At 42.1% G+C, this 14,545-nt stretch overlaps 1 long non-coding RNA gene across 1 annotated transcript in view; it reads left to right on the top strand.

The window, feature by feature from the left end:
* Positions 1-14,545, top strand: part of LOC132378529 (uncharacterized) — a 103,481-nt gene that overhangs the window by 81,093 nt on the left and 7,843 nt on the right. The window contains exon 4 of the long non-coding RNA XR_009507094.1: positions 11,411-11,608. This is a non-coding gene — a long non-coding RNA (uncharacterized LOC132378529). The remainder of the gene's footprint in view (positions 1-11,410; positions 11,609-14,545) is intronic.

A 14,545-nucleotide genomic window follows, 5' to 3' on the forward strand; every position in this document is an offset into this window, starting at 1 on the left:
TCTGCCCCTGCACATCAACTCCCACAAGTTCATGCCCCAGTTCATTTCTCCCTTCAAGGTCACCCATTGCATCAATCCAGTCAGTTACCATCTCAACTGCTACTAGACATCAGGATCACTCCTATCTTCCATGCATCCTGCTTCAGGCCCCTTGTCTATGGACCACTCAACCCACCTAGGTCAGTAGGAGATGGTGCTGTGTTTACAGTCCACCGACTGATGGATTCATGTTGCTGTGGAGGGGGTGTGCAGTACCTGGTTGGTTGGGAACAGTATGGCGCAGAGCAGGTCTTTGGTTGCATCCGTATACATCTTGGATCAATCACTTATCCACTGAAACTTCAGATTGTCCTTTGCCTTGGAGGGGAAGCCATAGATGGGAGGGTGTGCTCCTGTCAGGCTGGCTCCCACTGAAACCTCCCAGGCTGCACTTAGAGACATCTCCCAGTCACCACCCGGCTAATAGGATTCACTTGCCGCTCATTCCACATGCCTCAACTGCAGCCTATTTAACGCCAGTTCTCACTCACAGACCTTGTTCACTCATTGAACCAGCTAGCTTCAACCAGTTGCTCCCAGCCTTCACTCGCCCTGCCTAAAGTTTATCTTGTAACTTGTTGAATTTATTTAAATTTGTTTAAATCTTACTTACATCCCACAGCATGAGGGAGCAAAAATCTTTGTGCTATGACTCTGTTGCAATGTGCAGACATGTGAATTTAAAAGTCTAGTGGCTTGGAGAAAGAGGCCCGTAGCCTGTTGGTCCTGGCTTTAATGCTGCAGTAGCGTTTGCCAGACGGAAGCAGCTCAAAGTTTATGGACAGTTTATGTCCCCAATGATCTTCTGGATCTTCTTTCTGCATCTGCTGCTATAACAGTCCTCAGTGGAGGGAAGTTCACATCCACAGATGCGCTGGGCAATCGGAACCACTCCTTGCAGTCCCCAGCAATCAGCGTTGGTGCATTTCTCATACCAGGTGGTGATACAGCCAGTCAGGATGCTCTCAATGGTACCCCTGTAGAAGTTTTGAGGATTTGGGGGTCCATGCCGAACTTCTTCAGTCACCTAAGGAGTGGAGGGTTATGGGCTGAGTGCGGGTAGGTGGGACTAGGTGAGATTAAGGGTTCGGCACGGACTAGGAGGGCCAAGATGGCCTGTTTCCGCGCTGTGATTGTTATATGGTTATATGGAATAGATGCTGTTGTGATTTTTTTTTGCCATAAAGCTGTTATGTACAGTCCAGGTGAGTTCATCAGTGATGTATACACTGAGAAACTTGAAACAACTCATCCTCTCAACTGCAGTCTCACTGATGTTGATCAAGGCGAACCTGTCTCTGTTCCTCCCATAATCCACAATCGGCTCTTTTGTTTTTTGAACACTGAGAGGGAGGTTGCTGTCCTGGCACCACTGTGCCAGTGTGTCAACCTCTCCTCTGTTGTGTTCAGTTTCTGTTCTCTCTTGTTTTGTCGCCCCTCGTGGCTTGTTATTTTGCAGTCGATTACAAAAGTTATTGTTCTCAACTGAATTGTCTCTGATACTCTGGTCAAGCCTCCTTTGCATTTCCAGACAGCGCACAGCACCTTTACTTTCTGAAGAGGTTGAAGAGAATTGAGAATCTATACTCAGGTCCTTCTACAGATGCAGTGTGGAGAGAATCCTGACAAGCTGCATCACTGCATAGTGCGAAGCAGCATTCTGGTGGACAGAAAGCCCCTACAATGAGTAGCCAAAACTGGTAACAGCATCACTGGTACCAGTCATTCAGCCCTCGGAAAGGTGCTAGAAAAGGGACAGTAACATCATGAAGGATCCCACCCATCCAGCTCATACATTGTTTGTCCCACTCCCATCAGGGAAGAGGCTACATAGCATCCATGCCAAGACCACTAGACTCAAAAACAGCTACTTTTTCCAAGCAGTAAGGCTGATCTACAGCTCCACCCCTCCACACGCCCCACTACCACTAGTTTATCATTTCCTGTCAGAGTCAACTTATGTACAGACATTCCTGTGCATCACTTTATGAATATATAATAAATCTATGTATATAAACTATCTTGTATTTATTTTTGTTGTGTTTTTAACTATTCTTTTCTTTATCTTGTTGCATGTGTTTTTTTTTGTGCTGCATCAGATCTGGAGTCAAAATTATTTCATTCTCCTTTACACTTATGTAATGGAAATAACATTAAGCAATCTTGAATCTTGATGTTCATGCCGAGCAGTAATTATATTTTAAGTCAAGTAGTTACATTAGGAACAGCTGATGGCATTGCTATAATGATCTCTGTTTCAGGCCATCCTCATCATTATATGCTTTGATCTGGAGACTATGGTTGTGGATGCAGTGTTTAATTTTTCATTTTGATAACAGATTTCTACAACTATATGCTTTATAAGGGTGAGAGATATGGTTTAATATTGTTCAAGTGCTTGGCAGGTAGGCAGAGGTCCCCTGTCAATCTTCTGCCTACAGTATGTCAGCAAAGCCCATCAACAAACTGTGATATTTTGTCTCACAAAAGAGAGGTATTAGTTCAATCAAAATCTATCATCTTCATTATGTGCCAAGTCATATAACATGAGTGATCATGGTTCTTGGAAATAATACTCTTCAGAGATTGTCTGTCTGGTGTCAGTGTTCACATAACCAGGACTTGTGATATTAACCAGCAACTCATACAACCATCCACCACCTGCTTCCATGGTTTCACATGACCCTGACCAGGGGGCTAAGCAGGTACTACGCCATGCCCAAGGGTGACCTGCAGGCTAGCAGAGGGAAGGAGTCCTTTATACCTCCTTTTGTATAAATGATCTGCTCCACCCTGCCACCCCACAATTAAAATAATTCAATCAAAATTCCAAATTGCAAAACAAAAGGGAAGAACAATCCACTGTGAAAAGTGACTCCAACAGATTTGGGATAATTTGCAATAATCTGTTCAGTCTTTTACACTGATCTTCCTTCAAATTAACTTTGTAGTTCTCTCGCTTTGGTATTGCACATTGTAGTCAAGCTACATTCCCAGTTTCTCATCCTTATTTACTTTTCCAATTTTCTCCTTTGGAGTGCCTTACCACCTCAGAGTACCCTTATTGAACATGTCAGCATGATTGTTGATTTCAGACTTTTCCTTCAAGTCAGCACTATAATTTAACAGTGGAAGATGATTGATAATTGATTTGTTATTGTCACAAGGCAGGAGGAAAGCCTTTTTGGCTGCATGCCGCCAAGACAGAGACAGTACAAAAGGGAGGAAAATAACGTCACAGTTACAGAGAAAGTGTAGCACAGGTTGCCAAGAGTCTTATAACAAGATGAAGATCAATACTGTTTAATGTCATCTCCAGTACACAAGAGTAAAGGAGAATGAAAAAAGTGGATCCAATGTGGGTGGAAGATCAAAAAGCAGTCTATGAGCTATCTGTGCGATGACTCCAACTACAGTGTGCCACTGCTTGAACTGGAAATGGCCTAATGTACACAGAGTCTCCATCACATCATATAATTTGTTTAGTGACTAAAAACCATTTGAAAAAGAGATCATGCATATATTATTGAAGATTATGAACAAGATTTATCAGTGACTGCACAGTCTGATCAGTGGATGGCCATTGTTTGGTTAGAGAATATCAAAAACCTGTTCAGAATTTCATTAGTCAGGAATATACAGAAGCATTTATTAACCTTCATTTACTAAATATTGCAGAAACACAGCTTCCCCTGGCCCTATATCGTTCGTGAGCAATCTTGTCCTCGCTGTGTCTCATTTTGGTGTGAATATTAGTTGCTTAAAAATGTTTTTAGCACTGTTAGGTCACTTCACTGCAAAAGTATTTTTTTGTTTCCTCATTAGCTATGTCCAGTTCTGTGCACTTCCTTCGGTGCCAATGAAAAACAAAGTGTGACTGCTGTACTCATCCAGAAAATTTCGATACTGGTATCTCCTTAATGCATGCTGTACTCACATTTCCCACAGGACGACACTGCATTCAGGGCATTTTTCTTTGTTGAAAAGTAATAGAAACCTATTTTTGCATTAAAATTGAACATCCATTTTTGCCCTACTTGTGCTGTTTCCTTATGAGCACAATAAAATCCAATTTGTGACATTTATATGCATAGTGATTCAGTTAGAACATGTGAATCTGCATTTTTTTCAATTTTAGCTTCACAGTTAGGTGCTTTAACCTTTGTCCTTAGAAGCCAATTTCAAAACTTTGGGGATGTGTCATCTGTTTACAATAGTTTCACAACATTTATAGAGCACCTTTAATAGAGCAAGTCATACCAAGATGCTTCACAGGCATAACTTCATCAAACTAATGAAAGATATATTAAGCTGAGGTTTTACTTTGGTTACTGATGCAAGATTTACAGATTGTCTGAAAAGAGGAGAGATAGGAGATGAATGGTTGAAAATATTAGCTGATAATAATGAGGCAGATATAACAAAGGATGCAAATTGACATCAGGATTGATGGAATGCAAATTACTCACTGATTTATAAAGTTTGAGGAAGTTACAGAGATTTGGAAAGACAGGAAGAATTTTGGGAGGAAGCAGTAACAGAGGGTGTTATATTAATAAACGTAACTATCCTTCATCAAAGATCCCCGTCATCCAAGTCAATCCACCTTCTTGCAGCTACTATTGGGCAGGCAGTGCAGAAGCCTGAAGTCCAACGCCATCTGATTCAAGAACAGCCACTTCATTCACCCTCGACTTGAGGCAGAATTGTTTATTTCTTTGACTCCTTTTCTGATATGAAAAGCTTTTCTGATCCAGGAATCTGGAAAACAACCAGGGACAACATCTGAGAACAATTTCCCAGTCGCATACAGTGATCCAAAGGCTCTTCAGGATCCTGATCATGCCACCCTGTAACTCATGACCATAATTAATCTATACGCCAAAGGACAACTTGTCCATTTCCCAGAATGACTAGATGTGATGATGGTCCAGTACTCTCCTCAGCTAGCCCATAAACACACTTTGCTCCAAAGCTGAAATGATGAGCAAATACTTTACCTAGATATAAACCCAACAGTTTTTGTCCTTTATATTCTTATATTTTCAATTATTTGTTCTTTATTTTGGTTTCCATGTTGAAAATTACGAAACCTGAAAATCTTAAGTTTTCTTGCTGTTCTGACAGATTCTGTACAATTGTAAAGCAGTAACTGAATAGCAACCAAGACACCTCGGTTTCACAGCTGCCTCTTTGCATTTTTGATTCTTTCTTTGAAAGCCTGAACAAGGATGAAATGAGACATTTCATGTAGTATGGCAGATCAATGTGTGGCTGAAGAATTGATGCAGTTTCAGATGTGGATCATTGGGATCTCTTCTGAGGAAGGTACTTCTTGTACAAAAGCGATGAGTTACACGTGAATTTGAGGGTGACCAATATCCTTTGCTAGAGGTTTAAACTAATCTTGCAGAGGTGGGAACCTGACTGACAGGTCAGAGGATAGGACAGTTAGTGTAAATGTTAACGAGATGTGTAGAGAGACCGTGAGAAAGGATAGACAGAGGGTAGATTACAAATACAGCCAGTTGGATGGGTTGAAATGTGTTTAATGTGTGAAGTATCAGGAACAAGGATAATGAACTTAAGAGAGCATGGGCCAGTATTTGGAATTATGACATTGTGGAGACTTGGCTAACACAAGGGCAGGAATATCTGCCAGATGTTCTGGGGTTTAGATGTTTCAATTGCTGTGGGGGGTGGGGGGTGTAGAAAAGGTAATGGAGTGACCTTGCTAATCAGTGATAGGAACACAGTTGCAAAAAGAAATAACTTATGGAGGGTTCATTTGCTAAGTCAGTGTGGGTGGAAGTCAGAAATAGTAAGGGAGCAATCACTCTATTGAGAGTATTTTATAGACCCACCCCCAAAAAAAAGCAATAGTAGCACTGAGGAGTAGATTAGGAGGCAGATTTTGAAAACGTGCATAAATAATAGGGTTGTTGTCTTGGGTGAATTCAATATTGTTTGGGACCTCCTTAAAACAAGAGGTTTAGATAGGGCAGAATTTGTTAAGCATGCGCAGGAAAAATTAGTGACACAATATGTGGGCAGGCTGACCAGAGGAGAGGCTATGCTGGTTCTGGTACTAGGCAATGAATTTGGTCAGGTGACAGATCTCTCGGTGAGTGAGCATTTTAGAGACACTGTTCACAACTTCCTGACCTTTATCGTAGCTTTGGACAGGGATGGGACAGTATTCAGATGGTGTGGGTAAATTATAATGCTGTTAGTTCGGAATTTGGGACCGTAATTTGGAAACAGATGTTCTCAGGGAAATGTACAATGGAAATGAGGAGGCTATTCAGCAAGCACTGGTGGGGGTGGGGTCTGGATAAATTTGCTCCATTGAGGAAGGCAAAGGATGGTATGATGAAGGAACCATTGTTAACAAGAAATGAGGAACATCTGATCAAGACGAAGAAGGAAGCATACTTAAGGTTTATGAAACAAAGATCAGACTGGGCTCTTCAGTGTTATAGGATAGCCGGGGAGGAATTTAGGAAATGACTTACAAGTGCAAAGTGACTTACAAGGAGACATGAGAGAGCCTTGAGGAATAGGATTAAGAAAAACCCCAATGCATCTACACATATGTGAAGAACAGGAGGATGATTAAAGTGAGGGTAGGATGAGTCAGGGATAAAATAGGAAACAATAGACAATAGGTGCAGGAGTAGGCCACTCGTCTCTTTGAGCCAGCACTGCCATTCACAGTGATCATGGCTGATCATCCACAATCAGTACCCCGTTCCTGCCTTCTCCCCATATCCCTTGACCCCGATATCTATAAGAACTCTATCTAACTCTTTCTTGAGAATTGGTCTCCTCTGCCTTCTGGAGCAGAGCATTCCATAGATAACATTCCACCTGTGCCTGAAGTAGGAGGAAGTAGTGGAGGTCCTTAGTGAATACCTTGTTTCAGTATTCACTAGTGAGTGAGACCTGTGAATGTGAGGTTAATATAAAAGGGTCATGTGCTGCAACATGTCAGGGTTAAGAAACAGGATATGCTGGGAACTTTTGAAAAAACATTAGGATAGATAAGTCCCCGGGGTCAGATAGTATATATCTTAGGTTACCAATGGAAGTGAGGGAAATTACAGCTCTGCGAAACTCTTGTTGGACCACACTCGGAGTATCTTCTTCAGTGCTGGTTGGCTCACTATAGGAAGTGTTATGTATGCAAGAGAAAGAGTGTCAATGATTAAATATTTTTACAGTCTCACTTAGTAACAGGATACACTGGGCAACTTAAAGTGTGGGATCTACAGGACCAAAACAGACATGTACATTCTAAAGCCTGCATGAAAAGAGAAAACCCTCCTTGCATAAGAGTCCCATTCAATTCACCATGCTGTCAAATGGCCACATGCTCACCTGCCACATTCTTCCGAATGATATGAATCAGTTCATCCCTCTACAGATGGTGACTGCATAGGAAGAGAATAAATGAGGTTATCTGAGATAAACTACGAAATGCCTATCCTGCTTGGTAGTGGTCAACTACCCAGAGCACTCTCATGGACTGCTGCAGGAAGGCACCTTCTTTCTCTTTGTCTTCCTTGTTAGATGATATTGAAATTCCTCTTCTCTTGCTGAAGCATCCATTGGTTTATCTGCTGGGACAATGGCTTCATCAGCAAATGACGTTTCTTTAGGTTCCCTGGGATCTCCCTCAGTTTCCTAGCGTAAATGATCCAACTGTCTAATAACAATTTGTCTGTCTGTCAGCTGAAGTTCTACTGCTTGATTGTGACAAAGCTGGATGACAACTGGTAGCCAGTTTTTTTCCTGAAAGATGTGCTTGTAGACTTTGACTCTGGAACCCAACATTTGCAACCAGCTTTGCATTTTGTATTTTTGTCTCAGAACCTGTTGCTTGCTACAAATTTGATCCTGGACATCCAGTGTAGGAGCTCTAAACTGGTGAATAAGGTCCACTTAATCAATAACTTGTTGGGTGATGCAGCTGTAGGTTCGTTTGTGGTAATTTGGTAATGAATGGTAAAGCAAATGGCTTAACTTTGTCATCAAGTCGCCCTGTGTTTGTTTGGAAAGGCCTCATTCACCATTTGCACTGCCTGCTCTGCCAGGTTGCTGCATGATATGGAGCCATTACAAGATACCTAATGACATTCCTCTCAACAAATTCCTTAAACCTTGCACTTGCAATTGTAAGATATAATCTTTTCTGGAATGCTTAGCTTGGCGATGATAGTTGTGGAGGAACATGACGAATTAGTGATAATGCCTCAATCCACTTCAAATGCGCATCTGCAGTAACCAGAACCAAAATAATCAAAGTGCATGCATTTCCATGAGTGATCAAACCAGGTCTGTGGTTTAAGTGGGGGGCCCCTTGCCAAATGTCTGCTGAGATACGAAGCAGATGTACACCATGTTCTCAACATTGCTGTCCATTTTAGGCCACCACACGTAGCTTCTTGCCAGTGCCTTCATTCTCAGCACGTCTAGGTGGGAATCACACAGACCGCCGTGCACAAGCTTGCGGTCTTGGCGGAGGGAAAACCATGATACGACTGCCCCGTAATACATAGCCATCTTGTAAGCTCAGTTCATGTTGGTGATTTGTGAATGGCTCTAATTCAGGTGGAGGGTGGATAGGTCAGCCAGCCTGTAGTGCTCTTTTCAGCTCTCATGGAATGGATCCTGGGCGGTCCACTGACTCTTTAACAAGAATGGTGGTATGCTCCTTGCGGTGACCTGGATTACTGGTAATCTGCTTAAAGACTCTGTCACCTCTTTTACTTTTCCAGGTGTATACTTGATTGTGTAAGAGTAGGCCAAAAAGGTCAATGCTCATTATTGCATTCTGGGTGATGACCTCATAACTCCCCCATTCAGCTTAGCAGGGGCTTATTATAAATATGTCAAACAGACATCAAAATAGGTACAGATGGAAACACTTAATGCCAAACATAAGGGCTGGGGCTTTTTGATCAAATTGTGAATAATTTGGCTCTACCTGATACATCGTCTTTAAGCAAACATAATAGACATTTCTGTTCCGCAAGAATACAATCCTTCCCCAAATGGTGAGGGGTCCCTACAGGTTTTCCTGGATCATAATGCACCAACACATACAAAGAACTGAGATTGTTTTTAACCTGTGGAATGTCTTCTGCTTAGTTCCCGACCATCCCCTGTGTCGGTCCTTCTGGAGAATTCAGTACAGGGGCTTTAATGCTGTAGCCAAACGATTCAAAAACCAATTGTAATGAGTGAGTAGTCCAAGGAATGAGTGAATCTGCACCATTTTTTGGGGATGTGGAGATTTTAAGGTTTTGATTCTGTGCTCCTGTGGATGGAGACCCATCTTGTTGATTTTGAAGCGCAGGCAATCAACTGAGTCAGCCAAAATAATGCATTTGTCTTTCTTTAGAGTAAAGCCGGCCTCCTCTAAATGAAGTACTTTGTCCAGTGTCACAAACTGATGGGCCTCTGATCTCCCAGTTACTAAAATACCATCAGGGTAGGCACAGACATGGGGGATATCTTTAGCCAAATTATCAATAAGGCATTGGAATATATCTGCAGCTGAACTCACTCCCAATGGCAGCCACTTAAATCAAAACAGACCTCTGTGGGTACTGATTGTTGTTACCTCCCGAGAGTCTTCATCCAGAGTGACCTGAGTGTAGCCATGTTCAGGTCTAGACTTGAGAATCATGTTAACCTGCAGGACATTTCACCCAAATTCCACTAACACATCACCATGGCCACTTGGGGAATGAACCAACTAGAATGTATTTATACAGACAGACACAGTACTTACAAAGCCATCCCACATGCTCATCTTGGCCTCTCTGACTACATACCATAACGTTTATCCCAGCATACTGATCGCTGCTGAAAATGGAGAAACCAGTCCAATGGACCTTTGCTGTATGGTCTAGTGAAGCAATCGCTATGGTTCAGGACTGTTTTGAATGGGTTAACTGGCAAACATTGAAGGAGGCCACCACAAACAGAGAAGATGCAGACCTCGAGGAATATTCCTTATCTGTAACCGGCTACATCAGTAAGTGTGTAGATGTCATTGGTATGTCAAGAACGGTCTCATGGCCCAAGCAGAAGCCCTGGCAAAACACAGAAGTGCACTCTCTACTAAAAGACTGAGTTCTGTCTTAAGTCTCTCAGGAGCAACCTCATTTTTGGCATCAAGAAGGCAAAAACCACCTATGCACAAAAAGTTCAAGAATACCTGTCTGATATCAGAGTCAACCCGCATAAAATGGCTAGTAGAGGGAAAAGGAGTTTAAAAGAAGTGAGCCGGGGCGGTTGATACATTTTGTGTGCCATAGTTCCTGAGGAGTTATCGGATTTCTTAACAGGAGAATGAATTAAAAAGAAGTGAGGGAGGGTGGTTGTCACAGTTTGCACTCCACAGTTCCTGAGGAGAAATTGGATCGCACATAATCAGGCACTTGGCACGATCCAATAAAAAGAAGTAGATTTATGTGGAGAGGCCATTGTAGGAGTGGGCCAGTCTTAGAAGGGGTGTTAAGGCTTTGGCTCATCAAGGCTTCAGCGAGAAGAGACATAAGCAATAAGTAAACATTCATTTAATCTTTATTTAATCCTTCTTTCTTTAGAGCAGTGAGGTTGCCAGGCAGGATAGTGAAGTGTTCCTCTTGTGGGACATGGGAAAGCAGGAAGTCCTACAGGGTCCCTGACGACTACACATGCAAGAAAGAGAAATATTTAAAGTGGAGGTTGATAGGTTCTTGATTTGTCAGCACATTAAAGGTTACAGGGAGAAGGCAGGAGAATGGGGTTGAGAGGGATAAAAATATCAGCCATAATGGTAAAGACAGCGGAGACTCAATAGGGAGAATGGCCTAATCCTGCTCCATAGTCTCATTTTCTTATGTTCGGCTCTTTTCTTTATCCTGACTAAATTCAACAACACTGAAGGAAATTACTGTGGATGAAAAAGCTGGAAGCACTCAGCTGAGAGGGGTCACAGGGGACTGGAATCTGGTGTGACAAACAATTCCAGTCGATGTACTGAGTTCTTCTAGAAGGTTCTAAGTTGCTTATGGAGACACTCAGCAGTTCATTTGAAAGTTCATTAATATGAAACATTGACACTTTTATTCTCTCCATGGATGCTGCCTGAACTGATGAGTACTTTCAGTATTTTCTGCTTCAAAACAATTTCCCATTTCTTATGCAAATATTCAATCATAACTCAATGATGAGTGAAGGATTTAAGCCCTCATCACCAATTAAAATAGCATTTGTGAAGAGTTAACCATGGAGTTAATTAATTAAGGGTAGTTTGTTACTTTGCCACTGAGTTCTCTACTGCTTGCTAACTTGATTATTATTCTCTCTCTTGTAGGGCCTCTGCAATTTCTGCTTTGGTTTTCTCCCACTGCAGCCAGGTTCCAGCATTTAGTTTTGCCACTGATGTGGCCCAAAATAGATTGGGAGCTTGGAGAAGAGTGGCCATTCTTGTTCTGATTCTCATTGCCAAATATTATGTATGCACAGAGCAAGAACGACAGAGCCGTATGATTAAACATTTTCACTGAATCAGGTCAGTAATGGTACAGGTTGGGAACTGTAAACTGGGCCTGCCGAGATGAAAACAAAAATGTGCTCTTGAAAGCCTGTGTGAAAGGAGAGAGCCGTCTGTGCATTGGAGGCTGAATCAATTCACCACACTAACAAAAGGCTGCATACGCATCTGCCACATTTTTGTCATTGATCTGATACGATACAGGAAGGATGTGAAAGCTTTAGAGAGGGTGCAGAGATCTTCCAGGATGCTGCCTAGATTAAAGGGCATGTCTTATGAGGAAAGGTTGTGCGAGCTCCGCCTTTTCTCTTTGGAGCAAAGGAGGATAAGAAAGAGGTGACTTGATAGAGGTGTACAAGATGTTAGGGAGCGTAATTAGGGTGGCAGCCAGTGCCTTCTTCCAAGAGCAGCAATGGAAACGTGAGAAGTCATACTTCTAGGGTGACAGGAGGATATCTGAGGTGTTTTGTTTTTACACAGAGGGTGCTAAGTACATGGAACACTGCTGAGGTGGTGACAGAGGCAGGTAGCCTAGTAGCTAGCTTAATGCCTTAGAGTGCCAACAAACAGGCTTCAAATCCCACCTCTTCTGTAGGGAGCTTGTACATTGTAGATTTCCTCCCACATTCCAAAGAAGTACGGGTTAGTAAGGGCTTTTGAGCTGTGGGCATCACCTGTGGGCTGCTGCCAAGACATTTTCTGACTGTGTTCGTCATTAATTAAAACAAACAACACATTTCTGATGTTTTGCTAACCTATGATAAGTAAAGCTAACCTTTATCTATATTAGGGATATTTAAAAGGCTCTTGATGGCGGATGAATGAAAGAGAAATCGAGGGTTCTGTGGGAGGGAAAGGTTTGGTTGACCCTGGAGTAGGTTAAGATTTTGCAGAGCAGTGCATGTGGAAGGGCTTGTACTGCACTATACTGTTCTAAATTCTATGATCTCCGTTATATGTTCTATGTTCTTTATGAGCTCGAGCCATTCAGCATGAAAATGGCCTTTCAGCCCTCTGATACCAGTTACACCAATCCCACAAAACCTTGTCTTATTCTCCTGCATTCCCACCATTCTGCTGCTCAGTCACGCAACAGGGGCAATTGACCGCTCAACCTGCAGACCCTTGGGATCTGGTAGGAAACTGGAGCGCCTGGAGGAAGCCCACACAGGTCACAGGTTGAATGTACAATCTCCACACAAACAACACCAGAGGCTAGGATAGCTGGAAGTGTGTGGCTGCAGCTCCTCCATGATTGATGCCATTTTAATTCATGAAATCTTTGCTTCTACAAGTAAGGGGTGACTTTTGGTTTCACTGCCAGGTTCTTCTAGATCCCTATCCAGTTCTCAGATTTCCAATTGTCTCCTACATAATGATACCAGAAGAACTCAGGTTCATTATGAAAGCAAGGATGTGATGCTGAGGCTTTATAAGGCACCAGTGAGGCCTCACTTGGAGTATTGTAAGCAGTTATGGGCCTTTATTTAAGAAAGGACATTGGAGAGAGGTTCATGAGAATGATTCCAGAAATGAAAGGCTTATTATAAGAGGAGCAACTGATAATTCTGGGCCTTTACTCACTGAAATTTAGAAGAGTGGGGGGTGGGGGAATCTCATTAAAACCTTTCGAATGTTGAAAGGCCTAGATAGAGTAGATGTGGCGAGGATGATTCCTAGGACCTGAGGGCACAGCCTCAGAATGGAGGGATGTCACTTTAGTCAAAGTCGAGTCAAGTCAGGTCACTTCTTATTGTCATTTCGACCATAACTGCTGGTACAGTACACAGTAAAAACAAAATAGTGTTTTTTCAGGACCGTGGTGCTACATGAAACAATACAAAAACTGCACTGAAACCATGTAAAACAACACAAAAACTACACTAGACTACAGACCTACACAGGACTGCATAAAGAGCACAAAACAGTGCAGGCAGCACAGTAAATAATGGAGATGAGGAGGAATTTCTTTAGCTAGAGGGTGGTGAATCTATGGAATTCATTACCACAGGCTTCTGTGGAGCCCAGGTCATTAGGTGTATTTAAGGTGGAAGTTGATAGGTTCTTGATTAGTCAGGGTGTGAAAATTTACAGGTAGAAGGCAGGAGAATGAGGTTGAGAGGGAAATGGATCAGCAATAATGAAATGGTGAAACAGACTCGATGGGCTGAATGGCCTAATTCTGTTCCTATGTCTTATGGTCTTATTAACTAACTGTAGTACAGGGTTTCACAACTTGAGGTCCATGGATCTTGCTTAATGGTATTGATCTATGGCATAAACAAGGGTGGGAACCCCCTGCTGTAGTGTGACTTTTACTGCCAGCTGATTGTTTGCAACATTACTTTTGAAAACAACAGTGACTTTCAATAAACTCTTCTTGGGCATCCTGTTGGGTACAGGTATCGATTATAACTGACTCTTCATTAAAAAAAACTTTGCCAATTTCTTCAGGGATGATGCCTGGGTATGTCAAGTCCAGTGGTATTTATATCCCTGTAGTTCATCCCTGCTGATTGGTTAGTCCTTATCCAATCAGGTTTCCACTCTCCCACTTTCTTTACAATTGAAATCCAGTTCTTACTTAAAGCAAGACTTTTGTCTTTATTAAAATTGTTTTTTTCATTTAGTACCAAAAGCTGGGAAAGCACTAAATCCTTCAAGAGTAATTTTCCTTTCACTGGTAGTTTATCTGCAGCTATTATCTTCTCGGCAAAGTTTCCATTTCCAGCAAAGTTAGACTGGCATCGCAAAAGCAGCTCTGAGTTGTGTCTGATATTTCCTTCTTTTCTTACTTTACAATTACCTGCTTGATCATCATGGGTCTGTGCATAAGTGTGCTCCTCTAGTTTTAAATATTACCATATGGCTAACACTCACAATCCCTCTTCCTACTTACAAGAAATCTTACTTTTTCTTTATCTGCCACATATTTGTCCAGTTTGTTTGTCTTTC

This window comes from Hypanus sabinus, chromosome 1 (assembly GCF_030144855.1).
Source record: "Hypanus sabinus isolate sHypSab1 chromosome 1, sHypSab1.hap1, whole genome shotgun sequence".
Classification (NCBI taxonomy): domain Eukaryota; kingdom Metazoa; phylum Chordata; class Chondrichthyes; order Myliobatiformes; family Dasyatidae; genus Hypanus; species Hypanus sabinus.